A 27,385-nucleotide genomic window follows, 5' to 3' on the forward strand; every position below is an offset into this window, starting at 1 on the left:
GCAGTCCCTTTAATTTACAGTCAAACCCCGTTGATACGGAGAATGAAGGGTGGGGGGGGGGGGTGGGGGGGGGGTCATGTTATTTATTTAGGTGAAAAACACCCTTCATTAGATTAAAATACTAAAGATATAGTGGGACGTCAGCATAGTCGAATTAAACAACTCTAACTTTCAAAAATTCTTTATTCCCCGGACTAAACCCACGAACACACCTGAATATAGTCTGAAATTGACTTCTACAAACCATTCTATCCCGTGTCCTGTAGCGCTGGGAACATCCAAATGCTATCAACTGATGGCTTTTTAATAACCTTCAAAAAGGAAAGGTTTGTTAAAAACAGAAGTTGATAATGAAATGTCCGCCCGAACGAGATTGACTTTTTATGAGAATCTGTTCATTGGGCAAGAAACAAGCCGTTCGTTATCCACCGTTAGCGGGTGTCGGCGTGTTAAGCGGGTTGAATTTAGAGAAAATGCATGAAAATGCATGCAAGGGGTTTCCCCAGGGACAACGGAAACTGTCCGTAATAAGCGAGTGTCCGTTTAGCGGTGTTCGACCAGACATTGATTGATTGATTGATAAGAAGGTCTTAAACTATACGAAGATAAATATGTTATATAAGATTCCTTTGCTGGTGTCGGGCGTCAGTTTTTCTATGGCCGTTCCTGTTCTTCTGGGCCGGGTTGTTATAAGCAAGGTTAACTGAAGTTAACCCAGGGCTAGTGCGAAATTTGATTTCAGATATGAAAGCTTAAGAAGTAAATTCAGTTTTATTCTTTTTGCCAACAATTTGATGATTGGATGCTCTAAAAAGAAGAGAGAAAATTGTCCGGAAAAATAGTTTGCAATTATACTGATTGGTACAGCTCCTGGCTGCGTATGATCTGAAGAAACTATGCAGATCATTCAAAATGATGCATACTTTAAGAAAAGGCCTGCTTATCTTGATCAATGCTAGTTCTCGTCATTTGTCTGTTCCTCGACGAATTCGGTGTCATATAAATGTTTACTTATCTGAAGATATTCTGGAAATAGCAGTTGTCATCCGTCCAGTTGTTTGTTGCTTGCTGTGTTCTTCCCAAAACGTGTGAAATTTCCCCCCATTTTCTCCAGCTCTTTCTGACAGTACTAGTTGATCCTATCTCTATCCTATATCTTCTGACTTAAACTTTCCAAGAAACATCTGCATTAAATTTGCATGGCAGGAATGTGTTTTTAACCCTCGGACGTAAAAGGGGAGGGGGAGGGGGGGGGGGGGGGTACGTGGACTCCATCCCCCTATGACGTTTTTTTGAGTTTTCCTAGACGATCAAACATTAGTATCTAATGTTTTCAGTATCTGTTCGTTTATCCCTCACACGCATTTTGAGACAAGTTTAGTGATGATCAGTTACTATGGTTACGAAAAATTATAGCAGGTGATCCGGCCACCTTTTAGTGAAAATGTACGTTTTTCCACTTCTTTCAACGATAAAAGTAAAGCTTGTGGATAAAATGATGCAAACAATCTACTCCTCGCGAACGCCACAGCAGCAGTGCCTTCTCACTTTAATCAACCTGGCTACTCGATCGCAGACATTGAACTTATTTCGCTGGGATTACAACCCACTCTCAAAATGTCACGCCAGTAAGGCAAGAGAAGCGTACCTCATAGATAGAGGCAAAACCCTGTCACCAGACGGTCTGAACCAAAGGAAGGAACATTGAACTGTTTCTGTTTCCATTTTTATTGTATAATCATTTACCTGTACATTATTTTATCTAGTATTTATAATTGTAGTTGATTATTAACCACTTATGTAAATTTTTAATTTAAATTTTAAGAGCCGTTAAACTGGCCCTGGGCAAGGCTAATTTTGTTAGCCGAAATATCGGCCTATAGTAAATCAGCCCTTTGCCGTAGTTCCAGCCTTGCATTCACCAAAACAAACTCCAGCTCCAGAAAAGAGCTGCTCAGCGTCCGCAGACCTGAAAAAATAGCTTCCAGACGTGGCGCTGGAGCGTCGTACCAAACGAACCCGGGATTTCGGCCCGTGCGATCGCTTTTGGACGCAGTTGGCCCTTCGCTGCTTTCTGCTACCAACCTCGCCTCCCGGTAATATGAAGAAAATTTTGAATGCGCGCTTATTTCATAGAGATACAGAGTTTGACTTTAGTAATCTACAAATGTAAATCTAAGTATTCTCTTATTTACATTATAGCGTTTTTTGGACAAGAACAACTGTCGAAAGGGCACTCAGTTTTTTTCTACAAGAATAACAGCGAGAAAAGCATTACTTTGTCGCGAATTTTCTATGACAACTATTTGTTCAGGAATCAAAAGGCTACATTAACAGCACACACCAGGGCTACTCCTTAGTATCTGGCTAGAAATGTTCTTCTCCCTTTTTCCTCCGGTGGCGCTTCAGCCATTTGATGAGGGCCAGTCTCGTGCTTCTCAATTTGCCTCGTTCATGGTCAAACGAATTCTGGGTAATTCTGCCATTCCATGACAAGAGAAGACCCCCGGTTGTCATTTCATCGATTTTTTTTATAAGTGTCGGGGCTACCCAGTCCTACCAGTAAAGTACAGCATCGATTAAAGTTTTAAGCTTTCAAAACTTGCCCAAATTGTATCGGTAGGTCCTGGAATTCGTGCACAGAAAGGCCAGAGGGACAACTTCACTCGTGAACCGCCATGTTTACAACAAAGCATTTTAGGCGTCCCAGTCTGCACGAAACCATCTCTCACCTCTGTCTCCAGAAGAAGAGACACGCACGGTTCCTACACCTACGTTTATGCCTGTGCAATCAACTAAAATGTCAATTGCTTGCAAAAACCAGCATCTTTTTTTGCCATGGTACGTATCGGAGAGCCAGAACGTTTGCGCATACGCTGAGGGAATGTTTGAGCAAGAGAGAAAAATGCAGTACCTCCAGACGTGGCGCTGGAGCGTCGTACCAAACGAGTCATCCCGGGATTTCGGCCCGTGCGATCGCTTTTGGACGCAGTTGGCCCTTCGCTGCTTTCTGCTACCGACCTCGCCTCCCGGTACGGCATTGAGGGAGAGATATGTCGGCCCCTAAACCATATGTGACAAATCCCACGCCTACTCACAGCTCTAGACCGCCCTTGTCATTACAATTTAACGTAGGATTTCGATGGCCTATATATTCAAGGCAAAAGTCATTTTACCTCTCATATGGTAAGCACTGTAGTCGCGGAATACAAAGTGTACGCACGCGCCCTGCTAAATTAAACATCCACAAATGCATTAAACGTTCTTTCATCCCGGAATTCAGAGTAACTACAAGAGCTACTATCATGGACACATTATATGTACAGCTAAAATACATAGCACGTACGGATACATAACTAAATTAATAGAAACTATTTAAAGAAAAAATTAATTAATTCGAAAGAAAAGCGGCTATACAAAATGTTGCCCTGGATTCTCATTTTAAAACCTGTTAACTCAGTGGTGCGGATAAATCACAGGTAGCGCATTCCACAACTTAGCTGATAAGTAAGGAAAAAGACTGAACACCACAACGGCTTGTTCTAGGTTTATTGGGAGACAGAATGTAACTTCCTCCAAGATCTCGAGAAGAAGACTGAGGAGAAAACTCAGTTGTTTTCATATTGTTTTTCATAGGTTTCAGGTCATTGTTTTACCATGACTGAAGTAACCTAGACTTTTACCAAAATGCTGACCTTGGGCTCAAAATTTGAGGTCTAGAGTTAGCATTGGTAAAAGGTAACGTGGTTTCAGCTATATTGAAACCATGACCTTCACCTCTAACCTGCAACCTGCGGTTTATCAGTTGGGCTAACGCTTTCATGGAATCAAAAGGGAGAAAACATAGTACTGTAATTACTCTTCAAAAATGTTACCTCCTTACATAACTAGTTCACTTGTTACTGTCCTTATAATGTATGTCTCATTTCAATATGACATTTTCAGGATTACACACTTTTAATCCTTAATATGTACTTGTTTTTTGGTGGGCTGCAGGCAGGCTGGCCAGGGAAGAGAATGACCGGTGCGGGGTCAACTGTGTGCTGATCCATCAGCATAGGTTTCAATTCCGATACAGTTATCTCCATCGTCAAATCTGTAATGACGCCATTTCGTTTAGACCGAATGCGTAAATGACGGCCAAAAAATGTTCTTTTGTCTTTGTGCTACAAGGGGTCCGCACCAGCGTAGACGAATTGCATTGTCTGCTCACTTAGGTAGGCCACCTTTTTGCATTGAAAACTTATCAAAGTATTACAGCCTTCCTATCCGGGAATAGGTTTATGTCTTTACAGACCTTTACAAGGGTTGTCACGATTGCAAATGATCACGGCTAGGTTAGTTCCTTTAGTCACCCAAGGTCCCCTGAATGCGTGTTAAAAGATCTTGAGACTCATTAAATATTTGGGAGGCATGATGTCGTTATTTTCTATTCTCCGTCTTGCTTAATTTACGTCCTCTTACTATCCCTGGTTTTGGAAACATGAATATGAGAGGCAATGGACGCTAATTTTGCATGCCCGAATAAGCCATTTGCTCAGTGACCTGTAGCCTATGAATGGCTGCGAGACGGTCTGTGACCTTGTATGGATACAGACCTCACTTCTTTAATCATGTAAATTGTGTTATTGTAATTCTAATTAGTCTACATTAACATTAGAAAGGCACAAAGGTTTGTATCAAAGCATGGTAACCGGCAGCCTCGCTTCCATTCTTAGGCCACGTAACTTTGCTACATCTAAAAAATGGTCTGTTGATTGCGGAAAAAGATATGAAAGTAACTCACCTGGAAGCAGAGAAGTTTTGTGGTGGGCAGCATAAAAACCTCTGTGATGTCGGTGGTGTGTGAGCTAAAACCTCAACGACACATTTCAAAGAAAATTTGAAAAGCTGTCTGACGAATTTTAGTTGGTCAATTAAGACTTTTTCTTTTCTTTTTTACGCACTAGTAGACACGGTTCGTTAACGCGATTAACTTAGTTTTCTTTCAAATCCTAATTACCCAAGTTCCAGGCGTTAAACAGTTGGGAACCTGTAAGGTCCTATATACAGAACAAAAATAAAAAGGCATTTCAAGAAGGAAAATTCCAATTTTTTTCTTTTTGGTAGTAAACCTTGCGAATTTTTTTAGGGCGCGTTCTTTTGGTACTATTCCGGAATAGCAATGCACGGAATTGACGGCATTCGTGTTCTTTTGGGAGCGGAAAATGGCTCACTCCGAATAGGCAGAATATATGTTATTGTAAAAATTTGAATGGAATAGCGATGCAAAATGTTTACCGTGGATTCGAATGGGCTGGCCTCTCTTCTGTTTCTTTACGGGTGCTAGAACAAGAAGAGCTGTCAGTTTGTGTTATAGTCAGGGAGCAGAAACCGAAAAATAAGAGTTTCGTTCAACCATCGCCACAGAAAATGTTTGACGCCTGATTCTTATAGAGAAAGACCTCCTGATTAAGGCCAGGTAGTTCGTAAAGTTGAATTGTGGTATAGGTTTCGAGTTAAGGGGATGTTTTCTTGCCCACCTCACGGCTCAGCATGGAAACGAGGCTACACACTCAAACGCAGTTTACATCGCTATTTCTTGGTGAAAATCAACGAAATCAGCCATTTAAGCTAAATTCACTAAATACACATTTGCTTCATTTGGAAGTTATTAAGTATGTCACGTGATTGGTCACGTGATTTTAAACGTGACCAGTAACAAATCTGTGACTATTAACAAACGTGCGTTCGCCGTTGTTTGGAAGAACAGCCTCGCAAAAACAAAAAATGTATCCCTTCTTTATTAAATTAACTTTCTTTTGCTCTTTTTATCGTCTTAGCAAAGCCTTTGGGAATAAAAACTGTTTACCGTATATCACTTTTATCAGTCTAGATCTAGCTCGCAAACGAGTCTAGTCCCTTGGAGGCAAACAAACAAATCACTTGTAAATGAAAAATAAAGAAAATAAAGAAAATGTCGCCGTTACTCGTTTCTGATTTAAGATACTGCAATATTCGAATTTGTGACTATAGTATAGTCTCGTTGATGAAGATGCCCTGATAGGAAAAGCAGAAGAATGCAGACATGCAATAACAAGGAAGGCAGATGTACAATCTAGCGTGAATGAGTTCCAGCAGAAAACTACAGAGCTCCGTTCTCTTTTTCAAGATTTTAGAGCCCAGTCCAGAGCTAAGTCAAAGATGTTTGCTTTCTGGGAAGAGTATGGGGAAATGGTGAAGCTGCTTCTGCAATTTGTCAAAGCTGAAGGAACCGGAAATTGGGAACTACATCTGTCGAGTGTGTCAGTTATGGTCCCACATTTCTTCACGATGGATAGGCCACACTAGGCGCGCTGGCTCCCGGTATACATAATGGACATGAGGCAGTTGGCCACCAAGCATTCTCAAGTTCATCAAGAATTTGCGAATGGTTATCATGCAGTTAGTCGCTCTGGTAAGCCCTTTGCCCAGGTGTGGACAGACATGGCACTGGAACAGACTCCAAGTCAAAAGGAGGGATAATTGGTATTCCCCAGAATCCTGGTGCACTAGATCGTTGGTTCCTCACCAGTCACGAGCGCGCGTCAGTTACTACAGCCCTTAAAAAAATGTTCACGCAAGCGCACGACCATGTAGACATACACAAAGAGGCTGGCGCAAAACGGGTAGCACGCGATGAGGCTGATGTTCAGAAGCTTGTTTCATGCTTTACAACTGAACTGATGGCTAATCCTTTCACGCAAGAATCTGAGTCGTTAGTCAACTTCGCTACGGGCGTCGTCTTACCCAATGACAGCACTGATGGTTTAATAAGAAGCACTGACAAAGGACACGAGCAGATGAACACCTTTGTGGAGAAACGCTTGAACACTAACCAAGTAAGCTTTTGGGATCCTATTCAAAAGCTCAAGGTGAAAAATTTCGAAAGCACAACAAGGAAAATCCAGGTAAAGACAGTCAGTGATAAGCTGGTTACAGTTGGTGCTGATAGAGAGCTGTTTGGACGCCTTTTGATCGCCGCCAATGTGAGGCAGATTAACCTCAAAGAAGTTCTATGCTATGAGCTTTCATCTGTCCCGTTCTCCTTGGCTTATCAAGATGGCAGCTTAAGGAAGACAAACAAGAGCACCCTGGCAGCTCTTATTGAAAGCAAAGCTAATGTTTGCCCACGACTCGAACCTTTTCCACGATACACCGTTCATCTTATCGATGGCATGGCTTTAGTTCAAGTACTGAAATCAGCGGGGAGTAGTACCTTTGGCGAACTAGCATCCAAGTACTTTAAAGCTATCTCCACATCACTCGCCAACTGCAAAGAAGTTCACATTGTCTTCGACCAATACTGGGATGTGTCGATAAAAGCAGGAGAACGTGCACGCAGAGGTTCCCTGAACGCTTCGTTGGAGGTTAAGATCCACGGACCTTCTACTCCTGTACCGAAACAGTGGGAGAAGTATATTCCTAATCCGCAAAACAAGACAAATCTATGTGACTATCTATCAGAGTCGTTTTGCCTCTTAGGACAGCAGCAGCTCCCTCCTGAGACGAATCTTGTCATTGCTGGAGGATTTGAGAATGGCAGACGGGCAGTGATAGTCAGAAGAGGTGACTGCGAAGGCGTAGACGTTCTGGAATTAGACCACGAAGAAGCAGACACAAGGTGAGATAAATAGGTTCTTAAGTCCAACTATAAAGTCGAATCTCAAACGTCGATCTCAATCCAATTGAAAACATAACACCCTTTTATTAGTGCAACAACATGATATAATCATTAATTAAATGTGTATTATTGTTCGACAGGTTACTGCTGCATGCTAAGTATGTTGCAGATACCTATCCAGCGTGTCGTATTGTCTTACAATCACCAGACACGGATGTTCTTGCTCTCAGCGTATCCCATTTCTATGATATCGACTGCACTGAATTTTGGTTCAAAACTGGCGTGAAAGACCGTGTCCGTTATGTTCCAGTTCACGACGTATCGCAAGAGCTTGGCGAAAAAATGTGTCGTGCCCTTCCGGCCTTACACGCCATTACTGGATGCGACTCCACTAGCGCCCTTGCCGGGATCGGTAAGAAAAAGGGATGGCAAGTTCTATTACGCCATGAACAGCATCAAGACAGTCTAGGTCTTCTAGGTTCCGAGCGAAACCTGAGTGATGGCGTCGCCACCCAATGTGAAGCTTTCATCTGTGATCTCTACCCGAGCTCAAGGATGAAACCACGCACTGTGGATGAGTTGAGGTATTTCCTGTACAGGAAAAAAGCAGAAGAACGAGCTTCTCCCACCCACATCTGACAGCCTGCTGCAACACTTGAAAAGAGTTAACTATCAGACGTTTGTTTGGAGAAAGGCTCTGACTGCAATCCAGCATCTCCCGCAGCCCGAAAGTAATGGGTGGGTGAGGGAAGACTCCTCACTGAAGCCGGTTTACATGACAAAAGAGCCAGCCCCGAGTAGCCTTTTGGAACTGACGACTTGCACATGTCAGAGCGGGTGTCAGAGCAACTGCTCGTGTAACAACACAGGCTTATCATGTTCAGAGGCATGTTATTGCATGGCCAGCAGTGACATGTGTAGAAATCCGCACGGAGTTCTGTTAGACTTCATTTCTGATTCTGATTCCGAGGACTCTGATTCAGAGTGAGAACAATAATTCTCGTTGTTGTCATTAGTACTATAGTCACAAATCCGAATATTGCAGTATCTTAAATCAGAAACGAGTAACGGCGACATTTTCTTTATTTTTCATTTACAAGTGATTTGTTTGTTTGCCTGCAATGGACTAGACTCGTTTGCGAGCTAGATCTAGACTGATAAAACTGATATACAGTAAACAGTTTTTATTCCCAAAGGCTTTGCTAAGACGATAGAAAGAGCAAAAGAAAGTTAATTAAATAAAGAAGGGATACATTTTTTGTTTTTGCGAGGCTGTTCTTCCAAACAACGGCGAACGCACGTTTGTTAATAGTCACAGATTTGTTACTGGTCACGTTTAAAATCACGTGACCAATCACGTGACATACTTAATAACTTCCAAATGAAGCAAATGTGTATTTAGTGAATTTAGCTTAAATGGCTGATTTCGTTGATTTTCACCAAGAAATAGCGATGTAAAATGCGTTTAAGTGTGTAGCCTCGTTTCCATGCTGAGCCGTGAGATGGGCAAGAAAACATCCCCTTAACTCGAAACCTATACCACAATTCAACTTTACGAACTACCTGGCCTTAATCAGGAGGTCTTTCTCTATAAGAATCAGGCGTCGAACATTTTCTGTGATGGTTGAACGAAACTCTTATTTTTCGGTTTCTGCTCCCTGACTATTAATAAAAAAAAAGTGCCTTTGCATGGTCAAAAGAAGTGACGTTGGCATTAATTGGTTTGCGCAAAAACCCCGAACCTTTTTTCATTAAAGTCGACATCAAGAAGAAGGGCACACGGGAACACATTTGCACTACGCAAAGCACTCACAAGTACAAAAAATTATTCGTCATCTTCCCCCTTAAGGTTTTTAGCAAATGAAGCAAACCGAAAAATGGAGAAAACCGCCAAAAAACTGGTACTGGCCATACTGGGAAACCTTTATCACTCGCCAGGCCAACGCAATTGGCGCATGCATGCACAGATACAATAGTTCCCAGATAACCTTCGCTAATAGTATTCCGTTTTCAGAATAGGTGTTATTCTTTTGCAAATTGATATTCCGTGTATTCTGTTAATCCTAATCTGGAATGAGAATAGCCAGGATACCTCCAAAAGAATGCACCATTAGGGTGCGTTCGACTGACCGTATCCCGGAATAGGAATACATGGAATAGAAGTTAGAAATCCTTCGTTTTTATGGAGATTCACATTAAAATTATCAAACACTTGCTAAAATGCTATTTTAAACATATCTTTATTATCCTTAAAAGTTAAAAAGTTTTACAAACTCGGAGCTAAAAGTTAAAACTTATGAAATATTTCGTCCGTTTTTCAACCGGAAGTCCGGTTGAAAAACGGACGAAATATTTCATAAGTTTTAACTTTTAGCTCCGAGTTTGTAAAACTTTTTAACTTTTATTATGCTTCCGGAGCTGGAAACAAATGTTTTTTATTATCCTTGTTGTTGCAAAACGCCACACATGGTGTTTTAAATCATCACTCCACGTATTCTTATTCCGGAATAAGGTCAATCGAAAGCACCCTTAATTTCCAAATTTAGAAAAATGCCAGCCGCAGGCAATTCCCGCCATTTTCTGGTAACCAATCAAAATACTACGAGACAATATCAACTAGCCAACCAAAGATCAGTATTTTCCCCACGTGATGTTGAGTGGCAGCTCCGCGCGCTTTTTTTGTCACACCGCTCCCAAAAATTCATAAAACAGCTTCTGATGCGAAAGGACATACGTTTTACTCTTTTTCTTCTTGATAAAACCAAGTTTTTGGGCCGAGCAAGATAAAAACAACAGCCTTGGTATTACTAGAGTTTTGAGTCAGTATGGCAGATGATTCTTAGCTATTCTTGAGGTAAGTTTCTTTCAGGTTTACGTCGTTAAAGTTGGTAACATTAGAGAGTAGGAGTTTCGCAAACATGACCCGATTTTCCCCCTTTTTGTGATCTTTTCAAGTGGTTAACTAGTTCTCTTTTATTTTCATGATGTGCTTTCTTTCGCTTCCAGTTCAAATTAAGTTCGTGGGTAAATTTACAGGAAAAATGCAATTTAAGCTCTTTCACTAATTTTTGCAAACACGCGACAATGAAACAATAGGCTTAATTTTGTGGTGCGTGAGCTCGTGATTTTTCACTCGTTCAAGCGGCAAATAAAAGCAAAAAAGGCTTTAGTTTTCTGTACATTAAAGCTTCAACAGCTTCCGAGCAATTCTCAGGTAATTTTTTTTTCTTTTTGTTCCGGGCGAGACGAATAATCGTACATTTTCAAACGGCAAAGTGCAGCAAACCTTGATTTCAGTTTCTTTAACTAAACCTCCTACAATTTCTGCGTAAATTCTGGAAAAACACAGGATAAATAATTTAGCATTAATTGATAGAACATGGTCTACTAACCATGGATAGAAGGATATTCACGGTTTCCCAAGTACAAAAATTAATTTATTTCCCAGAACGTTTGACTCTTGACTGCATCAATCTTCTCCTTCACGTTTGGCTTAGCATCTCACTAAAATATAATTTTATTTCTTTATTTTTCGCTATTATTGAAAGCTTGACAGAAAAAAACTTCTTAAATTTTCACAAGAAGTTTTAGTTAAGGCAATAAACAGCCACGCAATTGAGTGACACTATAAAAAGATATTTTGCTTTTCGTGCCCATGCGAAGTCATACAACTTTCAGCTGCCAAATAAACAAGACGTTTTCGCGGGAGACGGTTTATTGTTAAGAGAGATGAGAGAACACGACTGCAAGAACTTCGACTTGTAAAAACAAGCCCTAAGATATCAACCAATTTTCAAAAATCGGAAATTAATTCGTTGATAATGAAGTTGGACACATAACTTTACTCTTACTATTTCTTGTTAAACGCTTTTCATCAGCATTTTTACCGCTTAAATGGACACGACATGCGGCTCACTTTTAGTAGTTCAATTTTTGCAAGGAATATGCGGAATTAACAATTCAAAGCGATATTCTTGACTTAAGATGGACGGTATCTCTAGTCTGTGGAAAGTCTGTTGAATGAATAGACTGCTTTCACGATCTCGCAGTTTTGTTAGATTACCCATTTCTGGCATTATCTAATTAGATTGTTTTTGTCCTGTAAACCTACTTTATCCAAGTCAATTACAAGCTGTTTAGTATTATTATTATTATTATTATTATTAGTAGTAGTAGTAGTAGTAGTAGTAGTAGTAGTAGTAGTAGTAGTAGTAGTAGTATCATTACTATTACTATAATTGAGGTTTTTATCTGCATTAGAAGGGGGCGTGGCTGGAGACAAATATAAAGGCTTGCACCTGTAAATATGTTAGTTCGACCCCTACCATATTTGTATGGGTAATCAAATGGTGACGAGTGAAATTATGGAAACATTTCACGCACATTTTGTCCAAAATCAAATAATTTCTTTGACTTTGAACAAAACGCAATAAATCAATATCAATATCATGAGCAACAAATTACGTTTATAAGACGCCATTTTGTCACTGTAAGAAAAGTTGCCATGGCAACATTGTAATTTCACATGTGAAATTATAAATTAACACTGAAATTTTGCGCCAAAATTAACGAGTAATTTGTCACCCATGTTATTATCAAGAAAAACTACATTGAAAACCAAATAATTAGCCAAAATAAAGCGTATCATACATTGTTAAGAAGAGATTTTATTCACCATTTTAAAAAGTGAAATTTTTGGCCAATTACCTTTACCTTAATAATCATAACTCTGTACGGCAACAACATCTTGGAGACAACAAGTGGATATAGAACTCTTTCATAATGGCGGCCAAATGAAATATTCCTCTGTTGTAATGCCAATAAGCCTTTCTAGCCTCGCTACGACGCGCAACTTTCAAAGAACATTTGTTTCAAAATGAGGGCAGTAGGTCTAATTAACATAAACACAAAAGAATGTGAAGGTGATCGCCATTTATAAAACTAGCCTATACAGTACACTGAAATAATAAATAAACAATCTAAAAAAATAAACTTCAGTTGGTAAACACTAGGCCATTTCCGAGTCCACCTCTTGCTCCTCTTCCAAGCGCGTCTAAGTGCAAAGTTTTTGTGATGGTAATTAGTTCCACTTTACATATGAATAAAAACTAATTTTCATATGAAAAACTTTGCACTTAGACTCGCTTTGAAGAAGAGGCGAACATGAACTTGGAAATGGCCTATTAAATTTTTGCTCAGAATAAATAGTCTTGATAGAACATTAAAAGTACAAATCCACATGCAAAAACAATCAGTTCTCCAAGATAGCCAGATTTCACACCAGCAATTGTGGTCTGCATTCTCCTTATTACAATGACATTTCAGCCCTTTTTTATCTCTTGAGAATAAGTCATACACTAATTTAGATCACTTATTTCTGGTTGCACTACTCTGGCTGTAATAACAAGAACCATTTTCACATTGAAAACTAGAACAAGTTCATGTGGAAAGGAGAATTTGCATGTACATGGGTTTCTTAGCCAAACAGGTTCTTAAAAAATTAGCTTCTTATATGTGGGCAGGTTTGTTCAACAGGTCAGTAAAATTTAAGATGAGAAAGGTTATGAAACAAATGGGAGGTACAAGTAAAAGATGGGAAAAGAACTGGAGGAAACTTTTGAAGAAACCCTAACCCTGTATTAAAGCTATCCTTCTGCCAAAACATTTGTAAATAATTGGGGTTGTTTCACAATTGTTAAAACTATAACTTGTGACCTGTAAAATAACCCTACTGCATTCCAAACATTAATAACCAATTTTTCCTTGAGCCTGAATAGACTGTACCCCTTATGACATAACACAGCATATTCTTTCTTTTCATTATTCTTTTGCTGAGTGACTACTGAAACAGTGCATTCTGGTATTTATAGTAGTCACTCAACAAAAGAATTTTGATGAGTGACTACGTAACAAGGGGTAAGGCCTATTGAAGACAATAATAACAAAATAGCCAAAAAGACATTGGGCTGTCTGCATCTCATCTTGTATCCAACAATTAACAAGGAAATGGCTTTTGGCAAACTCTGCCTTGTTTTATTTGTCATTTAAACTTGGCTTTTCACAGCAAAACATTCCAGCCACTTGCAAGCAACAATTTCCTCAAACTTTTGAAAGCACAATGGCTGGACACATAGATTCAGCGAGATATGAAAAGTGAAGTAATTAATCCAAGAAACAGAACTTTAACAGTTTTAACCTTATATTTTCAGGTCACTGCCTGCAAAGGAGCCAGCATGACTTCCAGCTTTGATCACAGGCCACCCAATCATCACCACAAGCCACAAAAAAAAAAAATCATCACAAGGCAGCAACTTGCAGCCAGCTCAGATCCTAACAAAATGCTTCTCCGTCCACTATCTCCTGCAAACAGCAAACTCAAAATTCAGCTTCTGCAACACAGATCTTCACTTTCCAACCTGAAACAGTAAGTTCACTGTTACATGGGTTGGGGTTTGGAGGATTATAAACAATCCACCTGAAATTAATGGGCTTCTTCATTCGGCTTAACTTAATCATAGTTAGATTACTTAGTGAGACCTGTGGTGTGGGATGGCTCCTCCCCTTAGGCTCCAATTAAGCTTGGGTTGCTTTGCAGTTTGATCAGCTTCTTCAGTCCTGTCAAGTATTCTAAATTCTTTTGGCTTGAAGGACCACACTTTGTCTTCAATTACTTTGACCTGAGATCACCTGGTTGGTCATCTACAACTGGAGTTCCTGAAATGTTTTTCTGCAAATGAAGACAGATAGAACATACAAAAGTGAAAATCCACATGCAAAAACAAGCATTTCTCCAAGATAGTGAGATTTAATCCTTGGTCTGCATTCTCCTTATTACAATGACGGCATTCAGCCCTTTTTTCTCTCAATAAAAGAAAGAAGCCATTAAACAAATTTAGATCACTATTATTATTTCTGGTTGCACTGTTCTGGCTGCAGTAACAAGAACCATTTTCACATTTTAAACGAGAACAAGTCCATGAGGAAAGGGGACTAGGCCATTTCCAAGTTCATGTCTGCCTCCTCTTTAAAGTGTGTCTAAGTGCCAAGTTTTTGTGGTGGTAATTAGTTCTACTTTACATATGAATGAAAACTAATTTTCACAACAAAACTTTGCACTTAGACTCGCTTTGAAGAGGAGGCAGACATGAACTCGCAAATAGCCTATTTGCAAGTACATGATATTTTTAGCAAAACAGGTTCTTAAAAAAACTAGTTTCTTACACATGTAGCTGTGGGCAGGTTTGTTCACAAGCTTGGTAAAATTTGAAGTAAGAAAGGTAATGAAACAAATGGGAGGTAAACATGGGAAAAGAACTTAAGGAAAATACTTAAGAAACCCTAAACCTGTATTAAAACTTTTTTCTCTGCCAAAATGTAAAGATAAAATTGGAAGGCCAGAGCATTCCAAATATATAATTATATTACAATTTTTTTCCTTAGCCTGAATCGAAGACCATAATAATAAAAATTAGCCACAAAAAATCTTGAGTTGACTATTATGGTATTAAATACAACAAAAATCTATAGGCTCTACAATTCAGACCTCTTGTCTCAATGTAAAAGTTCATAAATAAAATGAAAAACATGGATGAAAACCTTATGTACTTCAAGTTATTAGAAAATTCCAACAGCATTTCATTTCTTACATGAAAATATCAATCTCATCTCATCTTAATCAGGAACAAGTAAAACTCTTGTTATTACCTTTGCTTCCTACCAGGAACTCAACTGATGGACAGCCCAGTTGACATCCTCAGAGAGAACGAGTTAAGTTTCCACTCAGAACAGATTCCACCACTGTTGCAGACTACCAATCCACTTAACGGTACCCTCGGCTTGGTATCCTGTAAAACACAGCGTATTGCTTCTGATCAGCCAAGGCAAGTCATTTGCAGCATTGTGATGAAAGATGCATCATTGCAGTAAGTTGACTTTTGTGTGGGTTGGGATATGGGGGGTTAAGATAATTAAGCTCTGGTTGAATCTTGCAAAGCATACTTTGCACACACATGCATTCGGTCAGAAGTCAATTGGCTTCTTCATTCGGCTTAATTAATGTAGCTAGATTAGTTAATGAGACCCATGGTATGGGATGGCTCCTCCCCTTAGGCTCCCATTAGGTTTGGGTTTCTTTGCAGGTATTTCGGTTCACAACTGGAATTTGATCGGCTTCTTCAGTATCGTTGAATATTCTTTTCGGCTTTCTTCGTCTTTGTTTCGGCTTAAAGGACAGCACTTTGTCTTCTGACACTTTCATCTGAGCTCACCTTGTTGGTCATCTACAATTGGAGTTCCTGAAATGTTTCTCTACCAATGAAGACTTCATCTTCTAGAAGCTTTCCTTTCTAGTTACTCTTTCCAGAGACTTTGCTTTGATGTCATTTGGATGGTCATCTACCAATGGAGTTCCTGACATTTTTTCTACAAACGAAGACTTCATCTTCCACAAGTTCTCCCGCTTAGTTGCATGCACTGAAATTGAATTTTTTCACACGATACACTTCACTTGCCAGAGCCAGTGCTGAGTCAAGTGAAGGTTTAATCTCGTAAGGTTCAACCAGACACTTACAATAATTAAGATAACAGGCCATTTCAATTTTGTGGGGAGATCTCATTTGGGAACTTCCTTCAAGTTGAGTGGTCTCTGTAGTAAAACTTAACACAATTAGGTTAGGCTCGCAATGTCTGTTGTGGCTTTACCTCTTGCCTTTAAAAAACAATTTTCCAAATGACCCTCTTTAAAAACTACACTTTAGACTGGGAAAATTCAGTTTGACCAAACAAAAGTTAATTTACAATGGCAATGTGGTAACTGCTTACCTCAGCCTTGCGGGGATAGGTTAGGTAAACCATAGGTGTCAACTAAGTACTCACTAGGGTAAGCTGTGATGAGGCTGTGTTCCTTCTCTTTCTTAAATTGCTTAATTAAAAGGAGACACCTCATTTACAGGCTACCCAAGGGAATTCACGGGACAATCCACACACCCTAGTCCAAGCTTTTTTTAATATTATGTTAAGCATAACTGACTAAGAAGGATGCAACTGACCTGAAGACCAAGAGGAAAGGCAGTCAGTTATAGTTAGCACTCCAAGAGAGTGCGATGGGAGGATTTTTTCCACTATGGTGGTGGTAACACTGAGACATTGACAATAACTATTGTCTCCTTGTTAGTTTTACCTTGTGCAAGGAACCTCCTGTCAAAAAGCCCTGCATTGCATATGGCAGGCAGTAGGACTAGTAGCATTCACATTAAACATCACTTTGCAAATTGCAAGAATCCAGTGACACTGATCAGCAACAGTCCCAGCCCAAGTACAATCAGTGGTTCTTAAGGGCACCTTGTGGAATTGCACTGGAACCAGCCAGCTGAAGACGTCAATAACCAAAAGACTACTTTTGAAATGAGTCATGTTAAGTAGTTAGAGTAGCTGCCAATGAGGTGAAGACTGCTAGAAACAGAGCCAAGGATAAAAGGACATCACTTTAAATTAACCCAAATAGTTTTAATACCTATTGATATTGACAGAATAGCTATTATAAACTTGCACATAATTTTAAAAATACACAGCTGCTTCAACTTGCAAGAGGCAGATGTTCTGCCAAAAGTTAAATTCTTTCAAATCAAAAATGGGTTTATCATTGACGGGGATTTTTAAATGTGTGTTGAGACAGCTGTCAATACTTAATAACTGGCTGGTTGGTTCCCATTTTCGGGTAAGTGAAGTCCTGGCAAAAAAACATCAAGGAGGCTGAAATGGAGACTGGAACGTAACAGCAACTCGTATAAGGTAAGGCCAATTTTCATGGCACAACTTTTGTTAAAAACTGTTTCAGGAATTGAAACGGATCTACACCAGGATTCTAACCTGTGATAGGCCAGGCCTAGGGGATTAGCAGTGCACCACACTGCACTACCCCTTGGCAACAAAAGTTGTATCATGTCAATGGGTCTGAGGCAATACACTACAACCTGGCATGAGGTATGTGGAACTTTTGTATTTTTCTGCCGAATCCGAATGCGCACTTCTTTCGATTTTTCGGTGCTCTTAACTACAGGATTCACTATTCGATTCATCGTCAACACTTCGATCATTTCACTGCTATTCCGCTATGGCTACATGAAGAACTCGCCATTCACTATGATAATGACAATGGCCTGGAAAGCCCTGAAAATATTCTTGGTTTTGCCAGGCACCCAAATTTTTCCAGCATAGGTGCGCACCCAACCATCAAGACCTTCACATGCAGTGGAGTACTTAATAAGTAATGTCAAGGTTGCTTTGTAACTATTAAAAGAAAGAAATAAAACTTTTAACACTAAACCTGTTGTCAAGCTGGTCATTTAAAGATGATTAACACAAAGAGCTACTGCAGTACTGCACAAATAAAGAACTTTTCGCTAACAACAACTCATTGCCTCCACAGGTTCTAACACAACTTTGTGCCGACAGGTGCTTTTACTTTTCAGGGTATGACAGTAATGTATAAAACAAAAGACTGTAATATGTTCTGCTGACTTATCACAAATAAAAGAAACAAAAACCATCTGGCAGTCTCTTCATTTTCTAACCAAGATTAATTGCCTCCACAGGTACTAACACTGTTTTCCTTCAACAGGTGCTTTTTCTTTTCAGGGTATCAAACAAACGGCAACTGAATTAGCTTATAAAACCTTGTAACTACAATGAATGAAAATCAATAAAACAAAGAAAAACTCTTGTCAGTCTGCATTTTTTTAAAAGTCACTTTGCTGATGTGAAGTGCCATGTAAAACTGACTGTGATTCTGTTTCAGCAAATTTCGTATTTAGAATAATCAGCAACCAAACGTGACCAGATGCTATAAAGATGATTTCGAACGAGAAGGTGAGTCATTACAAACAGGGTGTTGTTTATAACAATTAACCTTGTTATTTACTTTAAGGTTTCAGTTCCACACGAATGTGTACTTGCAAACACTGCAGTAACCCCACCCGAAAGAGGAAGCACTTGATCAAGCACTAGATGGTGTGTAAGTATAATAACTGCCTTTTAATTTTGCTCTATTTTTTTGCCATGAAGAACACTATGCTAAAGAGTTAAATAATTACTTCTGTGAGCTTTAAAGAAGTGAAAAAGAGACTTTGAAAATTGACTGACTATTTTTGAGTATAACCTTACAAAAGTTAGAGCACTCTGCCCAGGATCCTCTCACATCAGAGACCAAGGCTGGGAACACCTTGTCATTGTGTGTCCCTAAGGATTACTGAAATTTGGAAATGAGGGCTTACAGATAAAGCATGGTGGATCATTATTCAGCAAGCCCTTTTAAAGTTTTATATCGACATTAGAAACATTAAAAATGAGAATATTTAACCAATACTTGGGATTCAAACCCATTATTACTTGTTGCAAATGCCTTCAAGTTAATTTCACGATATTCTGAACAGATACAAATAAAACATAGCTAACTTTTAAAACTTGTTTACTTGGCAGGAGAAAAATGGTGTCTCAATTCTGCAGCAATATGACCTCTAGTGTTCCTCTAACCTTGACGTCATCTTTGCAATGACAAGAGACGCAACGGCTCCACTCCGATGAACTTTTCTGTTCTCAGGGCTAAGCAGCGATTTATGACAACAATATCTTTGCACCTGTTGCTGGTACTCATGTTAGACTTCCTTATTGTTGCTCACAATATGAAGATTCCCCTGGTAGATTGCACACAATATTTTGAGATTGAAACTCTGTATTGAGGTTCCTCCACATCTTGTGTCTAGTTGGAGTCTGAGCTTGAGTCAATCATCTCAAACAGGATTTTCCTTGTGGGGTTGATTGGGTAGACTGGAAGGTCATTCTAACAGCCTCTATCCCCACAGAATCAATCAATGACTTGAACTCAGTTAATTATTTTGGCTTGCACCGGTACCATTGCTCCACTGTGCAATATAAAATCTCTTCACAATCCCCTCATTTGCCCTTACGAAGGGTTACTCAGTACATGTATGCATGATCTGGATGGAACACGATAGTTGACTTGGCTTTCTGCACTCACTCAAACAAATACTGAAAAGCATTGTTAAAAGTTCATGAGTACTACGCCAAGAGTTTCTGGGCAAAAAGGTCTTTCATTGCCTTGAAAACCATTTCTTTACAAGGAAGTTATGCCACAATAACACTTCTTTTCGTGATTCCCACAGATGCCAATCCAGGTCTACGTTCTCAATTTTTTTACAATGACCAAAGATAATTGCAAACACAAAGTCATTATACGTGCCTGAGAAAAATAAGGAGTCTTGCATTTACCACCCTGTTGTAAATAAGACTTGCTTTTCAATTGCATTTTACCACCTTTTGCCATTTTCTTTGACAACTCACAATAGCTGACTGTTTCTCTTTCCCATTTACTGTGAAATATTGTAAGGTATTGCCCTTTGGTTGATGGTGATGAGGTTCCTAAGGACATCTTGACCCCACAAGGAAACAACCATGTACTTTTATCTCCATCATGCAACTGCACTAAAGTGTGTGCTCTTGTTCAGTTTGCACTTTCGCAAATTGCTTCTACATGTACCATGTTTTAGTTAGCCCAAGAAGATGTACGTGAAATCTACCCAACCCATTTCTTGTGCAAATTACAACAACAGTTGCTGACAATATTCCTTACCTCAACTAAGCGGTGCTGCCTGGGATCATGTTGGTAATTGACCAGAAGATTGCCTTTGCCCTCACACAACGTCTTGAGCTTGACAACCCAACCCATGGCCAAACCAGAGTGCAACTTGATTAAGCTTCCATTTCATGATCTGCTAAGAGGAAAATTTATATTCTATTTGAAAGTACCCATCTCTCTGCAGCTGTGGTTTCATGTAGGGTTTATTAGTGTAGGCTAATCACTTACCTGGAAATTCTCACAAGAGGCTAATCAACTAACTAATGGGAAGAGAGGATACTTGACAAACCTTAAAAGGTCAGTGGCTAGACCTTGCTCGGAGAGCCGGCCTAGATGGAGATGTTAGGCACTTCAATCCCTCCACTAACCTCGGAGCTTACCTAAGGAAAGCTGGAGTACCCCTTAGTCTTACCATAGACACTGGCTTGCCACAAGGCATGGGGAGCGGAATAAAGGACAGTTGCATTGGTGGATGGGCCTTCCATGGCCAACTGAGTATACACTGTGCAGCCAGATGCTGACGTGTATCCTGGGATCCACTCACCCTGGTTAGAGAACCACTGTGGTTCATGAAGGCAACGGCAAACCATAGTTTGCATACAGATTTGTAGTATGACCATATTGTAATGGCTACATTGGAGAGTATCGGACCTGATGACGTTACCAGGATCTTTCTTTCGCAAGATGCCACGTCGAGCAGGAGATGATCATGTGAAATCCTCCTCTTTGATGATTTGAAATGGTGTATGGAATGTAAGAACAATGTCAAGGCAATAGAAGTACAAATGGGAAGACTGGAGAGGCAGATCCCAGGTCTTACTGCAGTGTGTTTCAAAACAAAAAAGGAGACTTTATTAGCGATGAGGTGGGTTTAATTTACTTTACTCTGGGGTTACAAGGAGAGAGAGTGCTGTTGCCCTGCTCCTGGACAACCAGGCAGGAAAGTGTGTTGAGAGAGGAGAACCTTATAATGGACTCCTGGTGGTAATGGTCATAGTAATGAATTTATATAGCACATTTCCTATTCACATGCGCTTTTTACAAGTAATCAACCGTTGGACATCAGCATATACATGTACAGGCGCCGCTGGCAGCCGCTATTCATTCATTAGTGATCTCAACCAACCCATGAATGAATGAAATGAGGCCTGACCACAACACTGGGATCTACATACCATACTCTTTGTGACATATGTGTGGCTTCTTTTACGTCCCACAGGATTATGAACATTAAAGGGTTGTGAGACAGGATCTACGGTTTATGGTCCTTATCTCAGAAGACTTGAAAGTCTAACTCTTTGCAGATGTCATTACAAAGACAGCACTTTCTCCTGAGTTGTTTAAAGACCCTTAGTGTGTGGCGGACTAGAGGAAATGCATGATAACATTGATCAAATATTTAAACATGGACAAGGGAACGACTACGTAATAGGACTGGGGGATTTCAGTGCAGTTGTTGGTGAAGGAAGCAATGGTTTAATAGCAGGCTGTTTTTTAGCCTTGGTGGCAGTAATGATAGGTGAGACTTCCTAATCGAGTTCTGTAAAATAATGCAGGAACAATATGACAGCTAACACCTGGTTTGAGCACAATTTAATGTGCAGATTCCAATTCTGATCACAATCTGGTCATGATGATGGTTAAGCTAAGTTTGAAAAGAATATGTGGTAGTAGGAAAACCAAGAGGTAAAATAGAAAGAAGATCTTTGCAGAAGACATGGATCAATATCTTCAAATGAATGCAAGTCAAAACTCATCACAGAACAGATGGAGTTAGCTCAAAATTGCACTTTGGAAAAGTGGGGAAGAGAACATTGGATACGAAGTAAGCAACAAGCCTACGAAGCCTTGGGTTCTTCTTATTTTGTCCATCATTGCCGATGAAGACAGGTTGGGTACATCACTTGTTGAGAACCCTCATTTCGCTATTGAGTCCTCCTGTAGGAGCTCTGACATCACATGTTAGAAATTCATATCAAGAGTCTTGACGAGCTGAGTTCAGTTGTCACTCCTTATGATCATCCCTTTTCTGTTTAGCTTTGGTAATCCTATTGGCTACTTTTGTTTATCAAAGCCCTACACATAACTCTTTCTCTGGCTAGGTCCTCCCAAGTTTCTTAGTCAATATCACATTTCTTGAGGTTTTGTTTCAATCGGCCCTTGTACCTTTTCTTTTGGCATACACAATTACTGTGTGACCTCCCTTCAGTTCTGAGTACAATATGACTTTGGGAATTCTTTTCTTCTGACATTAATACATGACCTGCCTGTCTGAGTTGTGCTGTTATGATCACCTGTTCCATGCCAGTCCTGTTACCTTTCTCCAGAACCACAGTATTTGGTAGTGTGTCTTGCCATCTGATTTTCATGATTTTTCAAAACAGGTTAGTTGGAAATGGTTAAGGTGCTTCACATGTCGGCTGTAAGTTGTCCATGTTTCACATGCATATGGAAGCAATGTGACAACTACAGATGATAGCCAAAAAGGAAGAGAGGCGAAATGAAACAATGTAAACATGGTACCTGGTAGAGGAATGCATGGGAACAATGAACTTTGCAGACAAATGGAAGAAGTGAGTGCTAAAAGGTGGGCGAGTCGGTGTAAAGCGTGGTGAGCGATGTCTGAGCTTCCTTGAAGGCAAACTTTGAAATCATGTTACAAACCAATACTATATCGGAATTTAATCACACAATTGCAAAATGAGTACTGTGAGAATGAACTAGATTGAGAATAAGCTGGATGAAGGATGCACTTTTAAAGATAAAAAAATTACTGACAAATGCCTTCAGCATCAATCTGGAAAAGAGAATCATCAAGATTGTCATCTGATGCACTTCATTTTTGGGGACAAGTCATGGTCCACGAAAAAAGAGAGAGATGTGAGATGAGTCTTTGGAATAAAGAAATTTCACCTGTTGGCGAGGAGGGGGTCATCACATCTATGATCAATAACACTACTTAGCATGGTCCTACCCATCGGCATAGGGAGCTCCTCTCTCCTGGAAGACCTTAAACAGGAATGTAGTAAAGGAAGCACACCCAGCAGTGGGAACTGCAAGAAATGCCCAGTCTAATGGGAGAGAACACACACGCCACACAGAAGTGCCTGAATTTTGTATATGGGGTACAAAGGGACCTCAACATGGTCCTCAGGGAGTTAGCACGCCCCTGCCCCTTTTGGAGTGCTATTTCCCACTGAATTTCATGACACCAAAAAGGTAAGCCCAAACTTTGAAAAGAGAATCGCATTTATGTGAAACAGGAGATTTTGGGCTGAAATTTCCCTCTTGCCATTCTAAATAGACAGAATGTCTTTGACATTATAACTCCATTAGCTCCACTTATCGATTAACATCTCAAAAACGTGAGAAAACTAAGTAAGGCAATTTCATGCTTTATTGATAAGAATCAATTTTCTGTTTCCCGTTTCACATATGTGTGATGCTAGTTCTTTCTAATTTAAATTGAATAATTATTATGTACATATTAGTACCAGAAAATTATCAAATAAGGCTGAAGTAAAAGTAGTAAACAAATGCACTTAGCACCATATGGTGCCAGATGAAGACAAATTTATTTCAATACCATTTAAATCACGTTTACCTGGTTGCTCAGTTTGATCATTATCCACAAAACGGCTGAGCTGTTGTGATAAATGCTGCACTTGCTTGCTAAAAAAAGACAAAGCTGTCAGACATGGTTTCACACTACTCTGCTTTGAAGAATCTTTTAAAGATTCACAAAGTTAGGATTCAAGACAAAGCTTCATTTGTACTTCAAGTTATTGTAAAATTCCTTGTTTCATTCCCTACGTGAAAATATCAATCTCATCTCATCTCATCTAGTCTTAATCAGGATCAAGTAAAACTCTTGTTATTACCTTTGCTTCCTACCAGGAACTCAACTGATGGACAGCCCAGTGGACATCCTCAGACAGAACGATTTAAGTTTCCACTCAGAACAGATTCCACCACTGTTGCAGGCTGCCAATCCACTTTACGGTACCCTCGGCTTGGTATCCTGTAAAACACAGCGTATTGCTTCTGATCAGCCAAGGCAAGTCATTTGCAGCATTGTGATGAAAGATGCATCATTGCAGTAAGTTGACTTTTGTGTGGGTTGGGATATGGGGGGTTAAGATAATTAAGCTCTGGTTGAATCTTGCAAAGCATACTTTGCACACACATGCATTCGGTCAGAAGTCAATTGGCTTCTTCATTCGGCTTAATTAATGTAGCTAGATTAGTTAATGAGACCCATGGTACGGGATGGCTCCTCCCCTTAGGCTCCCATTACGTTTGGGTTTCTTTGCAGGTATTTCCGTTCACAACTGGAATTTGATCGGCTTCTTCAGTATCGTTGAATATTCTTTTCGGCTTTCTTCGTCTTTGTTTCGGCTTAAAGGACAGCACTTTGTCTTCCGACACTTTCATCTGAGCTCACCTTGTTGGTCATCTACAATTGGAGTTCCTGAAATGTTTCTCTACCAATGAAGACTTCATCTTCTAGAAGCTTTCCTTTCTAGTTACCCTTTCCAGAGACTTTGATTTGATGTCATTTGGATGGTCATCTACCAATGGAGTTCCTGACATTTTTTCTACAAACGAAGACTTCATCTTCCACAAGTTCTCGCGCTTAGTTGCATGCACTGAAATTGAATTTTTTCACACGATACACTTCACTTGCCAGAGCCAGTGCTGAGTCAAGTGAAGGTTTAATCTCGTAAGGTTCAACCAGACACTTACAATAATTAAGATAACAGGCCATTTCAATTTTGTGGGGAGATCTCATTTGGGAACTTCCTTCAAGTTGAGTGGTCTCTGTAGTAAAACTTAACACAATTAGGTTAGGCTCGCAATGTCTGTTGTGGCTTTACCTCTTGCCTTAAAAAAAAATTTTTCCAAATGACCCTCTTTAAAAACTACACTTTAGACTGGGAAAATTCAGTTTGACCAAACAAAAGTTAATTTACAATGGCAATGTGGTAACTGCTTACCTCAGCCTTGCGGGGATAGGTTAGGTAAACCATAGGTGTCAACTAAGTACTCACTAGGGTAAGCTGTGATGAGGCTGTGTTTCTTCTCTTTCTTAAATTGCTTAATTAAGAGGAGACACCTCATTTACAGGCTACCCAAGGGAATTCACGGGACAATCCACACACCCTAGTCCAAGCTTTTTTTAATATTATGTTAAGCATAACTGACTAAGAAGGATGCAACTGACCTGAAGACCAAGAGGAAAGGCAGTCAGTTATAGTTAGCACTCCAAGAGAGTGCGATGGGAGGATTTTTTCCACTATGGTGGTGGTAACACTGAGACATTGACAATAACTATTGTCTCCTTGTTAGTTTTACCTTGTGCAAGGAACCTCCTGTCAAAAAGCCCTGCATTGCATATGGCAGGCAGTAGGACTAGTAGCATTCACATTAAACATCACTTTGCAAATTGCAAGAATCCAGTGACACTGATCAGCAACAGTCCCAGCCCAAGTACAATCAGTGGTTCTTAAGGGCACCTTGTGGAATTGCACTGGAACCAGCCAGCTGAAGACGTCAATAACCAAAAGACTACTTTTGAAATGAGTCATGTTAAGTAGTTAGAGTAGCTGCCAATGAGGCGAAGACTGCTCAAAACAGAGCCAAGGATAAAAGGACATCACTTTAAATTAACCCAAATAGTTTTAATACCTATTGATATTGACAGAATAGCTATTATAAACTTGCACATAATTTTAAAAATACACAGCTGCTTCAACTTGCAAGAGGCAGATGTTCTGCCAAAAGTTAAATTCTTTCAAATCAAAAATGGGTTTATCATTGACGGGGATTTTTAAATGTGTGTTGAGACAGCTGTCAATACTTAATAACTGGCTGGTTGGTTCCCATTTTCGGGTAAGTGAAGTCCTGGCAAAAAAACATCAAGGAGGCTGAAATGGAGACTGGAACGTAACAGCAACTCGTATAAGGTAAGGCCAATTTTCATGGCACAACTTTTGTTAAAAACTGTTTCAGGAATTGAAACGGATCTACACCAGGATTCTAACCTGTGATAGGCCAGGCCTAGGGGATTAGCAGTGCACCACACTGCACTACCCCTTGGCAACAAAAGTTGTATCATGTCAATGGGTCTGAGGCAATACACTACAACCTGGCATGAGGTATGTGGAACTTTTGTATTTTTCTGCCGAATCCGAATGCGCACTTCTTTCGATTTTTCGGTGCTCTTAACTACAGGATTCACTATTCGATTCATCGTCAACACTTCGATCATTTCACTGCTATTCCGCTATGGCTACATGAAGAACTCGCCATTCACTATGATAATGACAATGGCCTGGAAAGCCCTGAAAATATTCTTGGTTTTGCCAGGCACCCAAATTTTTCCAGCATAGGTGCGCACCCAACCATCAAGACCTTCAGATGCAGTGGAGTACTTAATAAGTAATGTCAAGGTTGCTTTGTAACTATTAAAAGAAAGAAATAAAACTTTTAACACTAAACCTGTTGTCAAGCTGGTCATTTAAAGATGATTAACACAAAGAGCTACTGCAGTACTGCACAAATAAAGAACTTTTCGCTAACAACAACTCATTGCCTCCACAGGTTCTAACACAACTTTGTGCCGACAGGTGCTTTTACTTTTCAGGGTATGACAGTAATGTATAAAACAAAAGACTGTAATATGTTCTGCTGACTTATCACAAATAAAAGAAACAAAAACCATCTGGCAGTCTCTTCATTTTCTAACCAAGATTAATTGCCTCCACAGGTACTAACACTGTTTTCCTTCAACAGGTGCTTTTTCTTTTCAGGGTATCAAACAAACGGCAACTGAATTAGCTTATAAAACCTTGTAACTACAATGAATGAAAATCAATAAAACAAAGAAAAACTCTTGTCAGTCTGCATTTTTTAAAAGTCACTTTGCTGATGTGAAGTGCCATGTAAAACTGACTGTGATTCTGTTTCAGCAAATTTCGCATTTAGAATAATCAGCAACCAAACGTGACCAGATGCTATAAAGATGATTTCGAACGAGAAGGTGAGTCATTACAAACAGGGTGTTGTTTATAACAATTAACCTTGTTATT

The 27,385-nt window shown here is 39.7% G+C and overlaps 1 long non-coding RNA gene across 19 annotated transcripts in view; it reads right to left on the minus strand.

Moving 5' to 3' along the window:
- Positions 1–12,289: 12,289 nt before the first annotated feature.
- LOC138023704 (uncharacterized) overlaps positions 12,290–27,385 on the minus strand; it is a 45,675-nt gene continuing 30,579 nt past the window's right edge. For 7 of the 19 annotated variants that reach the window (XR_011126748.1, XR_011126730.1, XR_011126736.1 and 4 more), the window contains 7 exons: positions 24,176–24,315; positions 23,899–23,966; positions 20,289–20,427; positions 17,775–18,887; positions 15,347–16,286; positions 14,180–14,369; positions 12,290–14,058 (listed from right to left, as the gene is read on the minus strand). This is a non-coding gene — a long non-coding RNA (uncharacterized lncRNA). Of the gene's footprint in view, positions 14,059–14,179; positions 14,370–15,346; positions 16,287–16,820; positions 17,093–17,774; positions 18,888–20,288; positions 20,431–23,898; positions 23,967–24,175; positions 24,316–24,738; positions 25,116–25,649; positions 26,759–27,385 lie in introns of all 19 variants that reach the window. The other 12 variants (XR_011126744.1, XR_011126743.1, XR_011126738.1 and 9 more) reach the window with 12 other exon arrangements.

Source organism: Montipora capricornis, chromosome 11, assembly GCF_036669925.1.
Source record: "Montipora capricornis isolate CH-2021 chromosome 11, ASM3666992v2, whole genome shotgun sequence".
Taxonomy (NCBI): Eukaryota; Metazoa; Cnidaria; class Anthozoa; order Scleractinia; family Acroporidae; genus Montipora; species Montipora capricornis.